This window comes from Schistocerca nitens, chromosome 2, assembly GCF_023898315.1.
Source record: "Schistocerca nitens isolate TAMUIC-IGC-003100 chromosome 2, iqSchNite1.1, whole genome shotgun sequence".
NCBI classification, from domain to species: Eukaryota; Metazoa; Arthropoda; class Insecta; order Orthoptera; family Acrididae; genus Schistocerca; species Schistocerca nitens.
Genome location: NC_064615.1, coordinates 556,505,883 through 556,525,788, shown reverse-complemented (window position 1 = coordinate 556,525,788; position 19,906 = coordinate 556,505,883).

Genomic DNA, 19,906 nt, shown 5'->3' with positions numbered 1-19,906 from the left:
GATGGGTGCAAAAGTGATATTGAATGTGGTTGGCCTTAAGTATCCTGTGGCTATGCGGCCTCTCTCATGAAGAACCACATCAACTCGGTTAGCACGTCAAGAGCTCCTCCAGACTGATGTGGCATACTCCGCAGGAGAGGGTCGCAGATGTGTGAATGTGTGGAGGACGCTGGGCTGCGCTCCCCACGTGGTGTTTGTCAGTTTTGTATAAGATGGTTACAGCTTCACACATTTTGTCTGGAGTCCCCAGAGTGTTGTTTGTAGGTTAAGGTATGATCCAACTTTGCCGGCCGCTGGTGGCCGAGCGGTTATAGGCGCTTCAGTCTGGAACCGCGCTGCTGCTACGGTCGCAGGTTCGAATCTTGCCTCGGGAATGGATGTCTGTGATGTCCTTAGGTTACTTACGTTTAAGTAGTTCTAAGTTCTAGGGGACTGATGACCTCAGAAGTTAAGTCTCATAGTGCTCAGAGCCATTTGAACCATTTTGAACCAAATACTGTTGTGTAGATTAGGCATACAGTAAAGGCTGTCCTTCCAACAAACTGCATCGACATAACGTTTCTTTTATTGCTGTTGTTGTTGTTGTTGAAGGTAGGCGAAATGCTAGGCAGGCAGCGGAACTGTACAGAGAGCGATATCCTGACAAGAACCCACCTTCCCGACGGATGTTTTCTCGTCTTGTTGCGACGCTTCAGGAAACGGGAAGTTTCTACACGACAACGCAATCGTCGTAGCACTCGCACAGACGAAGCTGCCGAAGTTACTGTGCTCGCTTCCGTTGCTATGAATCCACATGTGAGCACACGACATTTTGAACACGAGATTGGCATTCTTAAAACCAGTGTACATCTATTCTTACACGTCACCGGTTCCATCCTTACCATGCACTCCTACATCAAGAATTGCATAGGAATGATTTCCAGCACCGTGTGGGCACAGCAGCAAATCCTCGGCAACCCGAACTTCTTCTCCAATGTTCTATTTACCGATGAATGTTCCTTCTCAAACAAAGGACAGGTAAATAGAAGGAATATGCATTATTGGTCCAGCGAACTACAGAAATCCCGGCATGATTAATTCACTTCAGACAAAAATATAGGGATAGTTATACGTTAATAGCATAAGTGTGCCTTGTTTTAAGATAGTCTTGGTATTTTAAATAAATCTCGCTCAGACGAAACCTCTGCACGGCTGTATTTATCCTTAGAGGTCGAAAATCGTCATAATCACGACTTAGTACAGGTGATGGACCACCTGTTATTAAGAGTGAAGCTCTGCTTGTTCGTTGACTTTTTTTGGCTTTTGTATTACTTATGTGATGTGGTATTCGTGAACCAGCACAACATTATATGAACTGGTATGAGAAATTCTTACATTTCGACACTCGGACTTGTTAGAATGCAACACCAATGGTTGTTAATATGAAGCTAAATCTCAATTCGAGTTCGGATAATTCCTTTGTTTCAATGTGACACATTTTTCACGATGCAGTATACGAGCAATGGTGTAACTGAAAACATTCAGCGCTTCAGTAATCACGACACATGGCGCGCTGTCGTACGTACACGTAAGGGGAGACATATCACGACACATGGCGCGCTGTCGTACGTACACGTAAGGGGAGACATATTCCAAGCAGAATTCACTGATGTAAATCTGTAAAATGTACTTTCGCCAAACGTAAATAAATAAAAAGGGGGAAATAGAAAACATGGAAAGGAAAGAAAGGAAAATTTTGAGAAAAATATTAGGACCGAGAAAGATTGGAGAAGAGTACAAGCTAAAGAGTAATAAGGAAATATACAAAACTATTGAGAAAGTGAGTGATGCAATGCGTAAACGCAGACTAACGTTTTATGGTCACCTGTCGAGGATGGATGGAAACAGACTAACAAGAAAAGTGTTTGAACATAGTAACAGGAACGAAAAAACCAACAATAAATGGATACAGATGGTGAAAAAGGATTTGGCCTATTTTAATGTCACCCGTGAGTCAATCAGGGACAGGAAAAAGTTTAGACAAATAGTGAACGAAATTAAGTGTTTTCCAGAAGAAACGAAACTAAAGAATAATAACAGGAAATGGTCGGAAGAGCGGAGGAGGAACCATTCGAAAATGATGAGGAAATATTGGGAAGAGAGAAAAAAGATCAAAAAGCCGGGCAAGTGAATTGTTGAACGTGGTCCAAAGATGGCCGAAATCGAAAGAAGAAGAAGATTCCACTGAACTGGCAAAACGAACAGAATCCGATTTCCTTTAAGCGCCCCAAATAGATTACGAAGGCTGAAGTCTGTCAGTCCACAGCGGTAAGATGTACACAGTCACACAGCTATACAATCTCAATGTAACCTCGAATGTTCGTACGTTTCGTTTCTATAAGAAACCGCACGTATCACTGCAGTAAAATTTTAGAGAGGTTTCGCTGTAGTCTGCACACTAAAGAAACACAACGGACACTGAAGGCACCAACGTTTTTTCAGGTGTAGAGTCGACAGCCTGCCAGACATGTTTCGCTGTATAAATTGGAAAAAAAAGTGAGTGAGTAGCAAGCAGTGTTGTATGTCTTTGTGCCACGTTCAAATCAGCCAGAAAATCTACCTAGCAAACATACCTCAACGTGATTTGCCAACGAAAAAAAAAAGAAAGTTGATTTACATACGAAAAAAAGAAAGTTGTTTTTAATAAGTGATTTTTTTATACCAGAAAGAAAATTGTTTTTAATAAGTGATTTTTTATACTAGCGACGTACAAAGACTAAGCGATTTTTGTCTTTTTGCTAAGCTATTCACACTTTTTTGCTAATTTTTTTCTGCTGGAACGTTGTCTTTTTTGCTAAGTTATTTTTCAATTTTTTTGCGAGAACCTTGTCTTTTTTGTTAAGTGATTTTTCAGTCTTTTTTAATAGAACTTCGTACATCAGCCACAGACGTCCGCTGATCTGTTTCTTTGCATACTACAGCGATCAGATGAAGCTTCCTGCCTTAGGCAACGTAAATGAATAATGTCATTTATTACTCAACATACACGGTCAAAAATAATTAACACAAGGCATCTAAGCTTAAAGCATTTATTTCTCAATTTCTTCTTTACATTGATTATATCTTCATCGATGGGAGGGGGAAAGCAGTTCCGGCATTCGCCTTACAACCAAGGGAAACCTCCCGAAAACCCTGGTCGGAACTGAGGGACCACGATGAGCTGCCATGCACAGGGGTCGTCCTCAGGATCAGCGGTGCGTGGCAGACGCGTAGTGTGGATGGCGTGGGTAAAGTCCCTGCTGGGTAGTGTGGCCGACGCGCAGCGTAGAGTCGCCGATGCGTGGCGTGGCCTGTCCTAGGAGGACCAGTGACGGGCCAAGCCAGAGCTTAACTCGGCCGCTGCAAATCGCAAACTCGTGGACGCATGGCGTAGACTTCTGGACGTGTAGTGTAGAGTCGCAGGCTCGTAGCGTAGCGTGGCGCGGCGTAGACTCGTGGACGTGCAGCGCAAGACTCGTGGATGCGAAGCGCATACTCGTGGATGCGAAGCGTAGACTCGTAGGTGCGAAGGTAGACTCGTGGATGCGAAGTGTAGAGTCGTGTATGCGAAATGTAGAGTCGTGGGTGTGAATCGTAGACTCGTGGGTGCGAAGAGTGGACTCGTCGATACAAAGCGAAGACTCTTTAGATGCGAGGCGTACACGCGTAGATGCGAAGTGTAGACTCGTAGATGCGAAGTGTAGACTCGGAATCGCGCAGTGTACAGCCCCAGCCGAGTTGACTGCAGATGTAAAGAGTGCGTAGCTTTTCCTGATACGTAATCCTACACACACAAAGTCACAGACATGTAGCACCAAACATGTAGGAGTCACAGACGAGCAGGCCCAGACGTGTAAGAGTGAGATGCGTAGCCAGAGCCGGTGTGTAGTCCTGCAGGCGTGTAGAGTCGCAGATGTGCAGAGCCACAGAAGTGAAGAGTCGCAGAAGTGGAGTCGCAGACGATTATTCGCCGATGCACCTGTGGACAGACGTACTTACCTATACTTACATGAGAAGTTCTCGCCCTGCAAAGCTGCCGTCGCCCAGTGTTGCTCTCTCTCGCTGCTGAAGTGGACTGAATTTCAGGGGCAGCGCGTCTCCTTATATAGCCACTAGGCTTTGTTGAGCTACATTTCCGCGGAAACCGTCCGTGTACGGTATTGTTGTCATGGTTCTAACTAACATTATAGTAATCGGGAATACGGTTCGCATGTTCCTGCTACAATTTTTGTTGAGAGAGACTTTCTCCTAAAGTTTCTGAGAACGTCGCTTTCAGCTGTTTGGACGTTTAATGATTTGTAACAGCTAAGCAACTACAGAAATACATTTTCGAATCTCGATTCTAACTATGATTTTGCGATAGCTCACGACTAAAACAGCAGCCTTTCATCGACGCCCTACTAAGATCCCCATCGTCTGAATCTTTTGGTTGAAGCCGAAAGCAACGTCAATATTATTTGTGAAATAAAATGTCCTATCGTTACTTAAAATGTCCGTCTCTGTTCCGTTTAGTTTATATTTTCAAACTGTGCTACCGTGGTGATACGTGAGTCAGTACCAGTTTCCATTAGAATCTCACAGTCAACATATTGACGGTTTCCTATCAGATCGTTGGAAATACGAGGGCTGCCCAGAAAGTAATGCACCGCATTTTTTTTCCAGCCGGAAAGAATGCTACGAATGCGAAACGTTACGTATGTATTATTTGAAGTCTCTTGAGTGAGCGGTACAAGTTTCTCTCACTTCCGACTGATAGTGTAGCTGCAGGACAGTTTCAAAACGGCGTCTGTAGGTGATGTACGTTACAAGCAACGTGCCGTCATTGAATTTCTCACTACAGAGAAAGAAACTGTGGGGAATATTTACAAACGCTTGTGCAAACTCTACGGAGCATCTGTTGTCTACAGAAGTACAGTTACTCGCTGGGCGTGGAGGTTGAGGTTCGGCGGAGCTCCACGATTTGCAGCGATCGGGGAGACCATCCACGGCCGTCACACCTGACATGTTGTCATTCGCGAGGACAGACGCATTACGACTCGGCAGTTGCCGGTGCATCTGTCAATCAGCAAAGGAAGTGTAGATGCAATTGTCCGCACTTGTGAAATTCAAAAGTCTGTGGTGTCTAATAGTGGATCACAAATCGAACAGAAAAACATTTGTCTTGAGTTGCTGCAAGGTTTTGAAGCTGAGGGGGAGGCCTTCTTGTCCCGATTGTGACAGTTGATGAATCTGGACGCACCATTTTGAGCCCGAAACAAAACGACAGTCGATGGAATGGCTCCATTCCCACTCCCACAGAAGAAAACATTCAAAGTAATTTCTTCCGTTGCTAAGGTCAATATCAAGACGTTCTGGGACTGTGAAGGTGTGATTCTCATTGACATGATGCAAAGTGGCGGTAGCATTAATTCAGAAGCTTATGTCAACACATTAACAAAACTCAAGACGCGTTTCCTGAGACTTGGAAGCCACAGCAACACAGGCGACGTTTTGCTACAACACGATAACTCTCGTCGGCCACACATAAGTCTGAGGACTGCTGAACACATCGCAAAACACCACTGGACAATGCAATGTTACATCAACTCTACAGACGTGACCTGCCCCCCCCCCCCCCCCCCCCCCGGAATTACACTTGTTTGAGCCATTAAAGGATGCCATTCGTGGAAGATGTTTTGAGGACGATGAGGAGCTGATTCAGACAGTGAAGCACTGGCTCCACCAACAGGACAAAGATTGGTACGGACAGGTCATACACACCGTTGTTTCGCGCTGGAGGAAGGCCATAGAACGGGATGGAGATATTACGTGGGAAAATTGGGTGTGTAGATAAAACACCATTCTTTCGTGTGTGTAATTCTCATTATGTTCAATAACTGAAGTGTTGAATAAAAAAATGCGGTGCATTACTATCTCGGTAACCCTTGTATTTAAAGAAATTTCTGTGTGTGAGATAATGATGGTCTACTAAGGATGACGTGCAACGCTCTACCACTGAAAAGACTTCGTCTACGACATGTGTCAAGCGGTACGGAACCATGGACCTTGCCGTTGGTGGGGAGGCTTGTGTGCCTCAGCGATACAGATAGCCGTACCGTAGGTACAACCACAACGGAGGGGTATCTGTTGAGAGGCCAGACAAACGTGTGGTTCCTGATGAGGGGCAGCAGACTTTTCAGTAGTTGCAAGGGCAACAGTCTGGATGATTGACTGATCTGGCCTTGTAACAATAACCAAAACGGCCTTGCTTTGCTGGTACTGCGAACGGCTGAAAGCAAGGGGAAACTACCGCCGTAATTTTTACCGAGGGCATGCAGCTTTACTGTATGATTAAATGATGATGGCGTCCTCTTGGGTAAAATATTCCGGAGGTAAAATAGTCCCCCATTCGGATCTCCGGGCGGGGACTACTCAAGAGGATGTCGTTATCAGGAGAAAGAAAACTGGCGTTCTACGGATCGGAGCGTGGAATGTCAGGTCCTTAATCGGGCAGGTAGGTTAGAAAATTTGAAAAGGGAAATGGATAGGTTAAAGTTAGATATAGTGGGAATTAGTGAAGTTCGGTGGCAGGAGGAATAAGACTTCTGGTCAGGTGACTACAGGGTTATAAACACAAAGTCAAATAGGGGTAATGCAGGAGTAGGTTTAATAATGAATAGGAAAATAGGAACGCGGGTAAGCTACTACAAACAGCATAGTGAACGCATTATTGTGGCCAAGATAGATACGAAACCCACACCTACTACAGTAGTACAAGTTTATATGCCAACTAGCTCTGCAGATGACGAAGAAATTGAAGAAATGTATGATGAAATAAAAGAAATTATTCAGATAGTGAAGGGAGACGAAAATTTAATAGTCATGGGTGACTGGAATTCAAGTGTAGGAAAAGGGAGAGAAGGAAACGTAGTAGGTGAATATGGATTAGGGCTAAGAAATGAAAGAGGAAGCCGCCTTGTAGAATTCTGCACAGAGCATAACTTAATCATAGCTAACACTTGGTTCAAGAATCATAAAAGAAGGTTGTATACATGGAAGAACCCTGGATATACTAAAAGGTATCAGATAAATTATATAATGGTAAGACAGAGATTTAGGAACCAGGTTTTAAATTGTAAGACATTTCCAGGGGCAGATGTGGACTCTGACCACAATCTATTGGTTACGACCTGTAGATTAAAACTGAAGAAACTGCAAAAAGGTGGGAATTTAAGGAGACGGGACCTGGATAAACTGAAAGAACCAAAGGTTGTAGAGAGTTTCAGGGAGAGCATAAGGGAACAATTGACAGGAACGGGGGAAAGAAATACAGTAGAAGAAGAATGGGTAGCTCTGAGGGATGCAGTAGTGAAGGCAGCAGAGGATCAAGTAGGTAAAAAGACGAGGGCTAGTAGAAATCCTTGGGTAACAGAAGAAATATTGAATTTAATTGATGAAAGGAGAAAATATAAAAATGCAGTAAATGAAGCAGGCAAAAAGGAATACAAACGTCTCAAAAATGAGATCGACAGGAAGTGCAAAATGGCTAAGCAGGGATGGCTAGAGGACAAATGTAAGGATGTTGAGGCTTATCTCACTAGAGGTAAGATAGATACCGCCTACAGGAAAATTAAAGAGACCTTTGGAGATAAGAGAACCACTTATATGAACATCAAGAGCTCAGATGGAATCCCAGTTGTAAGCAAAGAACGGAAAGCAGAAAGGTGGAAGGATTATATAAAGGGTCTATACAAGGGCGATGTACTTGAGGACAATATTATGGAAATGGAAGAGGATGTAGATGAAGATGAAATGGGAGATACGATACTGCGTGAAGAGTTTGACAGAGCACTGAAAGACCTTAGTCGAAACAAGGCCCCCGGAGTAGACAACATTCCATTGGAACTACTGACGGCCTTGGGAGAACCAGTCCTGACAAAACTCTACCATCTGGTGAGCAAGATGTATGAAACAGGCGAAATACCCTCAGACTTCAAGAAGAATATAATAATTCCAATCCCAAAGAAAGCAGGTGTTGACAGATGTGAGAATTACCGAACAATCAGCTTAATAAGCCACAGCTGCAAAATACTAACACGAATTCTTTACAGACGAATGGAAAAACTAGTAGAAGCCGAGCTCGGGGAAGATCAGTTTGGATTCCGTAGAAATACTGGAACACGTGAGGCAATACTGACCTTACGACTTACCTTAGAAGAAAGATTAAGGAAAGGCAAACCTACGTATCTAGCATTTGTAGACTTAGAGAAAGCTTTTGACAATGTTGACTGGAATACTCTCTTTCAAATTCTAAAGGTGGCAGGGTAAAATACAGTGAGCGAAAGGCTATTTACAATTTGTACAGAAACCAGATGACAGTTATAAGAGTCGAGGGACATGAAAGGGAAGCAGTGCTTGGGAAGGGAGTAAGACAGGGTTGTAGCCTCTCCCCGATGTTATTCAATCTGTATATTGAGCAAGCAGTGAAGGAAACAAAAGAAAAATTCGGAGTAGGTATTAAAATCCACGGAGAAGAAATAAAAACTTTGAGGTTCGCCGATGACATTGTAAATCTGTCAGAGACAGCAAAGGACTTGGAAGAGTAGTTGAACGGAATGGATGGTGTCTTGAAGGGAGGATATAAGATGAACATCAACAAAAGTATAACGAGGATAATGGAATGTAGTCGAATTAAGTCGGGTTATGTTGAGGGTATTAGATTAGGAAATGAGACACTTAAAGTTGTAAAGGAGTTTTGCTATTAGGGGAGCAAAATAACTGATGATGGTCGAAGTAGAGAGGATATAAAATGTAGACTGGCAATGGCAAGGAAAGCGTTTCTGAAGAAGAGAAATTTGTTAACATCGAGTATAGATTTAAGTGTCAGGAAGTCTTTTCTGAAAGTATTTGTATGGAGTGTAGCCATGTATGGAAGTGAAACATGGACGATAAATAGTTTGGACAAGAAGAGAATAGAAGCTTTCGAAATGTGGTGCTACAGAAGAATGCTGAAGATTAGTTGGGTAGATCACATAACTAATGAGGAGGTACTGAATAGGATTGGGGAGAAGAGGAGTTTGTGGCACAACTTGACCAGAAGAAGGGATGGTTGGTAGGACATGTTCTGAGGCATCAAGGGATCACCAATTTAGTATTGGAGGGCAGCGTGGAGGGTAAAAATCGTAGGGGGAGACCAAGAGATGCATACACTAAGCAGATTCAGAAGGATGTAGGTTGCAGTAGGTACTGGGAGATGAAGAAGCTTGCACAGGATAGAGTAGCATGGAGAGCTGCATCAAACCAGTCTCAGGACTGAAGACCACAACTACGACAACGAGGTACAAGGAAAGGATTCGACAAAATTCCTGTGCAGATAGTGGATAAACTTGCTGTTTTTTGTAACGTTGACAAGGCAGATCGTTAGGGCTTTGTGGCTCTACAGAAACACCACAAAAAGGCAAGGGCCATAACAATTATTAGGTCTTTCCAAAGTCAGTGAAATAGCTAATGGCTGTACAGGTGTTGGATGTCCACACCTCATTGACGAAAATGGGCGTTGTCCACCTGGCAAAGCAAAACTCTTAGTTTTCTGAGAATAAATTACCCGACAGTAACACATTTCGCCCTGGCACAAGCGTTTGGGAGTGAAAAACTACGTCTTGCGCTCGGACACCTGGTCATGAGGCAGTGGCAGATAGCTGCCGTGCCGCATTGTGGAAAACACTGAAATTTTGAATACTGGCTCTTGCGCTACTCTCATAAAGTTGTATGTCAATAACACTTACGTTTCATAGCGTTTACGCACAGAGCTAGTGAGTGACATGCTCAGACTGGCTGAAGAGTAAAGGCACTAGCCCTACATCGCCTCTGGAAGGTAGCGCTCCTGCACGTCCTGCAGTGAGTGTGAATTTGCAACTACATATTCATCATTAGAATTAACATATTATCCTGAAAAGTTGAAAGGAGAAGAGGGGGAGGGGGGTAAAAAGATATGCCATTACAGATACATGCCTCCGAAGGATTTAGAGGATACCGTAATCTTATACAAAGAAGTAAGAGGATGTAGATTAGATTTATGGGAAGAACTCGAAATTGTGAAACATTTGGCGAAAAACGATGGCTTGTACTTACAAGTAGACACTTTCTGGAAGGCTTCAAGCCTCTACTTCTGGCCGAGTAACCAAATCTACCGCTCGTTGCTGACCTCCGGGCGATGTTCGTTTTCCTCAAAATTCTGTGTCAGTAAGAAAGAACATGTATTTTATTTTGTTATCTTACAACGGACGGTTGGTCACCCACACTTAATATGCTGTTCAAGATTTTAATAATGAACCACCTTAAACAAGTTGCACCTCTTTTATTTTTAATGTCTTTTATTCTACCTGTAACATCGTGATCTCTAGACATACATACACTGCTTAGTGTAGCTTCGTTTATTCATTATTTTACTGGGTACTTAGTACGACCACTTCCCTTAGCATGGTGCTTCACCCCCGCGTCCCACCACCTCTCCTCCCCCTTGTTTTTTCCAGTTAACAGTTGTCTTTTAATACTTCCAGGTTCTCCGTCACAGTGTCCTTTCACAGTATATCTTCACGTCAGGGGTCAACGTAATAAGTTAAGTATTAAGCCTCTTATACGCCGATAATATTCCCCCGAAAAGTGTTTACTACGACACTCATGCTTGTCACAGTTTCGTTCAAATGGTTCAAATGACTCTGAGCACTATGGGACTTACCATCTGAGGTCATCAGTCCCCTAGAACATAGAACTACTTAAACCTAACTAACCTAAGGACATCACACACATCCATGCCCGAGGCAGGATTCGAACCTGCGACCGTAGCGGTCGCGCAGTTGCAGACTGTAGCACTTAGAACCGCTCCACCACTCAGGCCGGCGCGGGCTCCTCACACACAAACACAGCGAGCAATATGTACTTCTGAAATCACACACATCGGCCACTGCATCTACGCACATACAGAACGAGCATGAGCGTCAACTACCAAAGGCGATCTAAGATTGGTGTTTCTACTCTTCAGCCAGTCGGTGCATGTCACTAGCTATGTACGTGGCATACTCACGCTGTTTAGGCTACGATGAAGCTTTTTATATTTAAATTCCACATACCTACAAATGTACAAATGTTTCAAGTCGAACATTGCATGGGGGCTTAATTATTTAAAATGAAAATGCAATAATTTTAGTAGCTGTGTGTCCGGTTACAAAGTCTCGTAACCGGTTGGCACTGAGTAGTGTTAGACCGCAATCTTAATGCATAAAATAACACTAAAGAATGAAGGGAAATTTCCGTTAACACAATTGATTAATTAAGTCCTCAGCAACTATAAAAGCTACGAAACAACAAAGCAAAAGTGTAACTGTTCTGTGTGTGGTAGTGTGACTCAACGTACATGTATCTGGCACGGTTCTTCCTCAATACGATAAGATATTTTTAACACCATTTACAATGAACTAATTACAAAAAACTAGAAATTCTATAATTGCACACGGAAACCACAATTACAAGCCTAATACATGAACACGAGCCAGATGCTTTGTTGACTGAACCTGTGACCAAGAGACATTATTATTAAGGAGATTTGAAATTAAAAAAATTTTGTTACCTCCATATATTTTGACGAAAAATACTCTGTGATCATTGCAACATCTTCCATATATACATTACACCAACCGAACAGCATCTACTCTCTCGCCCAGCAGAACAATAACTGCACACGACATGCTCTCAACTATTACTGCTCTCGACATCCTTTCAACAAGCACTGCCCACGGCAATCTCTGAACTACTACTGCGCCAGTGGAGGCGGCAGAATAATACTCTTTGGCGCAATCTCAGGCGCTGTGGCTCAGTGTAGCCACCTTTCATATGCCCCTCCTCCACAGGCTAGAATTGGATGGTATTTTTGCCAGCATTGGTGGTGAAAATATCACCAAATTCGCCCAAAAAAAATACAGACAAAAATAAAAGATTATATTAATAAGTAAATATCACATAACTAAATAAATTTTGGCTTTGCACTGACCCTTCAATAACCTAATGTATAAAATACAGTGAGGATCACAAATGCTTGCATACATGTTATTTTCTATAATAGTTTACACAAGTATCATTTGTTAAACAATGTGGTTAAACAATTCAATCAATAGCGTCAGCAATGACGAATAGGTGCAGTTAATAGTCTCATAACATTACATAAACAGTAAATACACAAAAAATCAGTTTATACAAATACTCACATAAAATTTTTGCAGTAGTTCAATAAACAGGTAGCACTCCTCAGAGTAGTTGACAGTTCCAACGGAGCACCCAGCAATGGTCAACAGGTGCAAATAGCAGTCTCATAACATTTAATCAGCAGTATTTAAACATCTCCAATAGTACTCCTCAGAGTAGTTGACAGTTCCAACATTAGCACCCAGCAATGGTCAACAGGTGCAAATAGCAATCTCATAACATTTAATCAGCAGTATTTAAACAGCTCCAATAGTGGCACCCAGCAATGGCGAGCAGGCGCAGACATCAACAAGAGACATCATCTCAGTAGAAGCAGTTCCAACAGTGGCACCCAGTAATGTTGAACAGTTGCAGACAGCAACAAGTAACAATATCTCAGTAGAAGCAGTTCCATCAGTGGCACCCAGTAATGTTGAACAGTGCAGGTAATAGTCCATAAATTCACTATCACTAATGAGACAGTTCATCAGAGTTCATCAGCAGTAATTAAACATTTCCAAGTGGCACCCATCAATGTTGAAAAAGTGCAGGTACAGTCCATAATATTCACTATCACTAATTAGACAGGTCATCAGAGTTCATTAGCAGTAATTAAACATTTCCAAGTGGCACCCATCAATGTTGAACAAGTGCAAGCACGAACAACAGTTTGAATGCACACACAATTGCTTTTACAAAATTATTATCAATGCTCTTACACTAAACATACAAATTATAATAAATACACAAGTGATATCATATAATTGTGATATTAACTATTACAAATACACAAATATCAGTAAACCTATAATATTTATGGGTGTCAGTGCAAGCCACAACAAGCAAGTAAAATAATGTTTAGGAGATGGGTCAGTACCAATTATTTGGGATTAGGAAAGGAAAACACACTTACTCATCTTTCATCCACATATTAAGTACTACTATGTAATTGAATAGTGTTAACTGTGTAAATGCAATTCTGTCAAAGTTTGATGTTCAACTTGTGTATCAAGTAGTAGTGGTAACAGTGTATAACAGTCAATAATAGTTAGTCAGTGTCATAGTCATCATGTCAAGATCAATGTTTGCCAAGCCAAATCAAAATGTATGGTTGCTGAACAACTGTCAGTGTGCCAATATATGCAAATACTTCCTCTCTCTAAAAAAAGTATATACTGGTTATTGATTTAACAAAGTGTTTGTGTAGACAATCTTCCTTCTACCTGAGTGTTCTAGTCTGCCATCTTCATCCTCCTTGTTCCATAAAAAAAAAAAAAATGCTCCTCACTTACTTCACCTCTTATCCACCAAAACTTCAATAATCATCAGCATCACACAATCTTAATACTTCAATAATACCTCTTACGTCGATACATATAAACCTTATCATCAATATCATTTACCTTACCTCTTGTCCACCAAAACTCCAATAATCATCAACTTCACACAATCTCAATACCTCAATAACACCTCTTCAGTACATCGATACATATAAACATTATCACCAATATCATTTCACTTCCATAACAACTCTTTCCTCTAGTCAGTCTCCTCGAACAAGTACAGATAAAGTCCTAGTGCAAACTTCAATTCATCATCCCATACAATCCGAAGACACAATACCCACATACAACTTCTGTGTAATCCACCTGACCCAAATCTTCTGCTCATTATGAATTATAAAATACATTTTGGTTACCTTGTCCATCATTAAATAAAAGAAATGCATACATGACCTCTAACAGCCTTTAGTTTGAATAACTCTCAGTAAGTAAGTACGAGTACAGAGTGTGAATGATCGTAATATTTCACAGTGTGTACACCACTTCAAGAATCATGGCAAAACAGAAGCAATCATGTAGAGTATTTCATGTGTCAAGTGTCACTTGCTATTTCAATCGCTCACGAAGAATGCAGTGTAATAACTGTCAATGGTCTAAACCTAGTATTGGTATTTCATGTCGTTAACTTCCTTTCTATTAGCATAAATTTATACAGCTTCCATAAAACCTCCAGCTCATGGCAGTTAATTTTCTTATCTTAAATATGAGGTGATTCAAAAAGAATAACACAACTTTAAAAATGTGTATTTAATGAAAGAAACATAATATGACCTTCTGTTATAAATCATTACAAAGAGTATTTAAAAAGGTTTTTTTTCACTCAAAAACAAGTTCAGAGATGTTCAATATGGCCCCCTCCAGACACACGAGCAATATCAACCCGATACTCCAACTCGTTCCACACTCTCTGTAGCATATCAGGCGTAACAGTTTGGATAGCTGCTGTTATTTCTCGTTTCAAATCATCAATGGTGGCTGGGAGAGGTGGCCGAAACACCATATCCTTAACATACCCCCATAAGAAAAAATCGCAGGGGGTAAGATCAGGGCTTCTTAGAGGCCAGTGATGAAGTGCTCTGTCACGGGCTGCCTGGCGGCCGATCCATCGCCTCGGGTAGTTGACGTTCTGGTAGTTACGGACAGATAAGTGCCAATGTGGTGGCGCTCCATCCTCTCTGCTAGCTCTGCGAGTCGATTTTCCTGGGTTGCGAACAGATGCTTGCTGGATGCGTGCTACATTTTCATCACTCGTTCTCGGCCGTCCAGAACTTTTCCCTTTGCACAAACACCCATTCTCTGTAAACTGTTTATACCAACGTTTAATACACCACCTATCAGGAGGTTTAACACCATACTTCGTTCGAAATGCACGCTGAACAACTGTCGTCGATTCACTTCTGCCGTACTCAATAACACAAAAAGCTTTCTGTTGAGCGGTCGCCATCTTAGCATCAACTGACGCTGACGCCTAGTCAACAGCGCCTCAAGCGAACAAATGTACAACTAAATGAAACTTTATAGCTCCCTTAATTCGCCGACAGATAGTGCTTAGCTCTGCCTTTTGTCGTTGCAGAGTTTTAAATTCCTAAAGTTGTGGTATTCTTTTTGAATCACCCAGTATAAAGCATTGAGCGTAAGCAAAACATGCAATAGCGAGTGTATATAACAGTAGAGAACAGAATGTCAACAAGTGGATGTAGCAGAATCCCTATAACGAGGCTCTGCCAAGCGAACAATCTATAATTAATACCATAGTGTGACCTAAACTCCATGTTCGTACACAGTATATCAGCATTTCTATATACCAAAATAAAGAGTAGTTATGACAACAAAACAAAAACGTGTAAATATGCAATCCATACACAAAGCAGCAAATATATATCTTACATAATAAACAGGTCATTAGCATCATATCAGCATAAGCAAATAAATGTTCATATGTAATCTTAATAAGTAAACATGAAGGCGCAAGCAGATAAATCACAAAGTATAACTTACATACATAACCATATCAGCACAACTAATCAGGTGACAATTATGATTTAAATAAATAAGCACAGCAGGCACATAATAAAAAAATATGACATCAGTGAAAACGCAGAGCAGCCAAGCGATGCCTAATATACATAAGTAGCAACACTGTTCATTAATCAGTCATTGTCAAAATCAGTAAACACAAAATATAAATCACATAATCGCGAACAGCAAATTACGTATAAAGTAGGTACGTAAGTGGAAATATGTTACCCGAAAAGTAAACTCAATTAATAGTTACCTTTTTAGTTTACTACCTTCTTGTTCGAAATTACATTCTTCCTGAAATTTTCTCGATAGCAAGTCCTCTTAACGTCGGACATACACAGAATTTACCTAAAGTTCTTAAATATTTTATACAACTGTATCCTGAAAAAAAAAAAAACTGAACGTTAATAACATAATTTATCAAGTCATTGAATTTAATCGGAGAAATTAGACTGTGTATTTGTTTACGGCTGTCAGTGCATTCGCACTGTGCACTCGATCAGCTGTAGGTACCCGTGACGTAAGAAGTAATTGTTTGCGGTCATCGACCGCCTTGTGCGGCGCGCGGACTTGACTGTTGCTTTGAGTATGTGCCGCCGCCAGAACACGGCGCGGTATCCTTGTACTCTCCGTGTGTTTATGTATAACTGTTAATTTCTCAAAAGTATGTCATTCGACAAAAATTTTAACGTTCGATATATGATGTATTCCCTTAGAGCGCCGTGATTTAAGAGTTTCTACTTCGACAATGTTATCATGAATAATGTTGCGAACTCTATATGGACCGTTATAAAGCAGAAAAAATTTGCGGCACAAGCCTTTCCAATGTGACACAAACGGTGAGACTTAATTATCACCTTTTGACCAACTGACAAGGTTTTTAAACGACCAGGACGTTTAGCTGATTTCTCTCTTCTAGCAGCCGCAGATGCAATATTTTGTAGAGCCAGGTTGACAACTTCAGAATGCCGCAGTTTCCGTGTAGGCAGAAAAGGAACGATTTCAGAAATGCGATTTGTCGGTGCTTTATTTTTTAATATCAATATAGGCGCTGAATCATTAGGGAGTTCATTCAGAATGTTTTGAAAAATATGAAGATACTGATCCCACGTTCTGTGATTCTGATGACAATAAAGACGACACACTTTATTGATTTCCTTCATCCATCTCTCTGAAGCGTTAGATTGAGGGTGAAAAAGTGAAATGAAAATTGATTTAATTTTACAACGCCGTAGAGTACGAAACCAAATTTTAGAGCGAAATTGTGATCCATTATCTGATATAACTTTATCAACATGACCCACTTCTTTAAGAAAATGTTTGATAAAAGCGTTAGATACTGAACGAGCTGCTGCTTTGCGTAAAGGTGTAAAACACACATATTTTGATGTCAATTCTACTGCTACCAAAATGTACGCAAAACCATTAGTAGAATGAACCACTGGACCGAACAAATCGACTACAGCCACCTCCTTTAATTTCGCTGGAATGATAGGAAACAACGGTGCTCTGTGAGAAATAGTTGGCGGCTTAGCCTTTTGACATAATTTGCATTTGGCAAGAAAAAATCGAATACGTTTTTCCATATTACTGAAGTAGCAATTTTCTCATAATTTATGAAAGTATTTTCTAGGACCAAAGTGTCCATAACTGAAATGTGTATACCATATCAATTTATTAACCCACTCATCAGGAATGCAAACTAACCAAACAGAGTTGTCAACAGATTTTCGTTCAAAAAGAAAATCATTGCGAACTAAATAATACTGTCTAATCGCTATGCTTTCCTTTGTCATAAGACTGGTATCTATTGTCCTGTCTGTTTCGTCTGTCATTTTCAAAATTACCGCTATAACGTCCGTTCCGATCATTATCCCTTTTCTCTGAAAATCTATTGTGATTCTTGTTACTGAAAAAATTACAGGAAGTCCCGTCGTCGTTGTCATACCCAAGTTCTTGCAGCAAGGTCTTAAAAGTTTCAATGTCGTCTTTACATCTTCCGGCTAAAGTAATTTGTCTTATCGAGTGTGGCAGCTTAGTTAAACAAATGCGAATTAATTCAGTCGGGCTATAAAGGTTGGAAAGGAATTGATCCTTTCGAATCATGTCTTCAAAGTATTCTGCCGGCGTGCGGAACTCAGACTGTTTAAAATTACGCTGCATAATAAGACTATGTTTCACTCTGTCTTGCGTGTTTTCGGACCAATATGCCGATAGAAATGCATGATAAAAATCATTTAAATTATTACAATCTCTAATAAGTGCGCGCATCCGCGTCGGCGGTTCGATTCTTTTAAATATCCACACATAAATTCCAGTTTGTGACTTACTGGCCAATTTGGTGGAAGTGCGTACATAAATTGATGTAGCCATGAACATGGATGTATGTCATTATTAGAATTGCGAAAGACCTTAAATTTCCGAACAGTTAAAAAGTGTTTATAGTCAAAGTTTTCTCCTCGTGGCGACAAAGACCTACCGCGTCTGTCCCAGTCCGAATGTCGATTATTGTCAAGTTCGTGCGCCTGGCGCTCTCTTGTTGCATCTCGTAAATGAAATAAATTATTTTCTTCAAAACCCGCTGCTATCGGTGATTCCAAATTTCTTCTACTGTCTTTTCCTACGATTTCGCTTTCAATTTGTTTAACTTGCTTTCGTAACGCCTCAAATTCCCTTTTAACGCGTTCATTAAATTTTCCCTGATTTTCAACATGTTTATTTATGTTCTGGTACTCTTCTGTTTCTGCAAATGGCAATGGAGCTGTATCATCTGAATCTCTGTCCCCATTTAAACTAAGATTTGTCAATTTATCTGAAATCTCCTCAACTCTTTCCGATAAATCACCTATTTGTTCCTTCTGTTTATTTACGTCTTCCGCAAGTGTCGCGACTTGGGTTTCAGTATTGGCACATATTGTTGTGTTAGGTTATTTATTGTGTCATTTGGTACGGATTCCTCGATTCTTTCAAATATTTCTTCCTTATCGTGTGTACGTTGAAGATTTAACTCTGAAAATTTTTGTACTATCGCGCGATCTCTTTCTTCCTGTTCTCTATCCTGTTACTTTTGTCTAATTTCTATTGAAATTAATCTGTTATTGTGAGGATTCAAAATCGGTTGTACCTCTTCTCTAATTTCTTTCTTTAATTCATGTTTTTAAAACAAGTCCCTATTCGTGAGTCTAACCATGTTTCCATTGTTCCCATATCAGTTTCTAACCGTGTTGCCACTGTTTTTAATCCAGATCCTAACTGTGATCCCAGTGAGTCTAACCGTGTTTCCATTGTTCCCATATCAGTTTCTAACCGTGTTGCCACTGTTTTTAATTCAGATCCTAACTATGATCCCAGTGAGTCTAACTGTTTTTCCATTGTCCTCATACCAGTTTTAATTGTCCCTATTTGTGATTCCAAATTTAATATTGCACTCATCAACTGCTCCATATTAACTGGTTCGAAATTCTTTTCGCCCCTAACATTTCCCGTAAAACTAACTTCCTTCGGCATAGCCGTAAAGCTATCTGTGTTCGACACTATTTCAGAATCTTCTATCGTTAATCTCGTATTCTGCGAATTTTTTAATTGTGAAAAATTTTGAACTGGTTCCGGACTACTTTCCCGGCTTATTAAATTGTTTTCTACTTCATTATTCATCATACTGATCTCCTGTGTTGGCGAGTTCGCCATATTAACAATTTCGTTATTCTAACTATCCATCATTTTTGCCTTTTTCGTCGACCTCGTAATCATTTACAAAACTCGTCACTATACGAAAATTACACACAATATAACACTTATTAAAATGAAAATGCAATAATTTTAGTAGCTGTGTGTCTGGTTACAAAGTCTCGTAACCGGTTGGCTCTGAGTAGAGTTAGACCGCAATCTGACTGCATAAAATAACAATAAAGAATGAAGGGCAATTTCCGTTAACACAATTGATTAATTAAGTCCCCAGAAACTATAAAAGCTACGAAACAACAAAGCACAAGGGTAACTGTTCTGTGTGTGGCAGTGTGACTCAACGTACATGTATCTGGCACGGTTCTTCCTCAATACGATAAGATATTTTTAACACCATTTACAATGAACTAATTACAAAAAACTAGAAATACTATAATTGCACACAGAAACCAAAATTACAAGTCTAATACATGAACACGAACCAGATGCTTTGTTGTCTGAACCTGTGACCAAGAGGCATTATTATTAAGGAGATTTGAAATTTAAAAAAATTTGTTACCTCCATATATATTGACGAAAAATACACTGTGATCATTGCAACATCTTCTATATATACATTACAC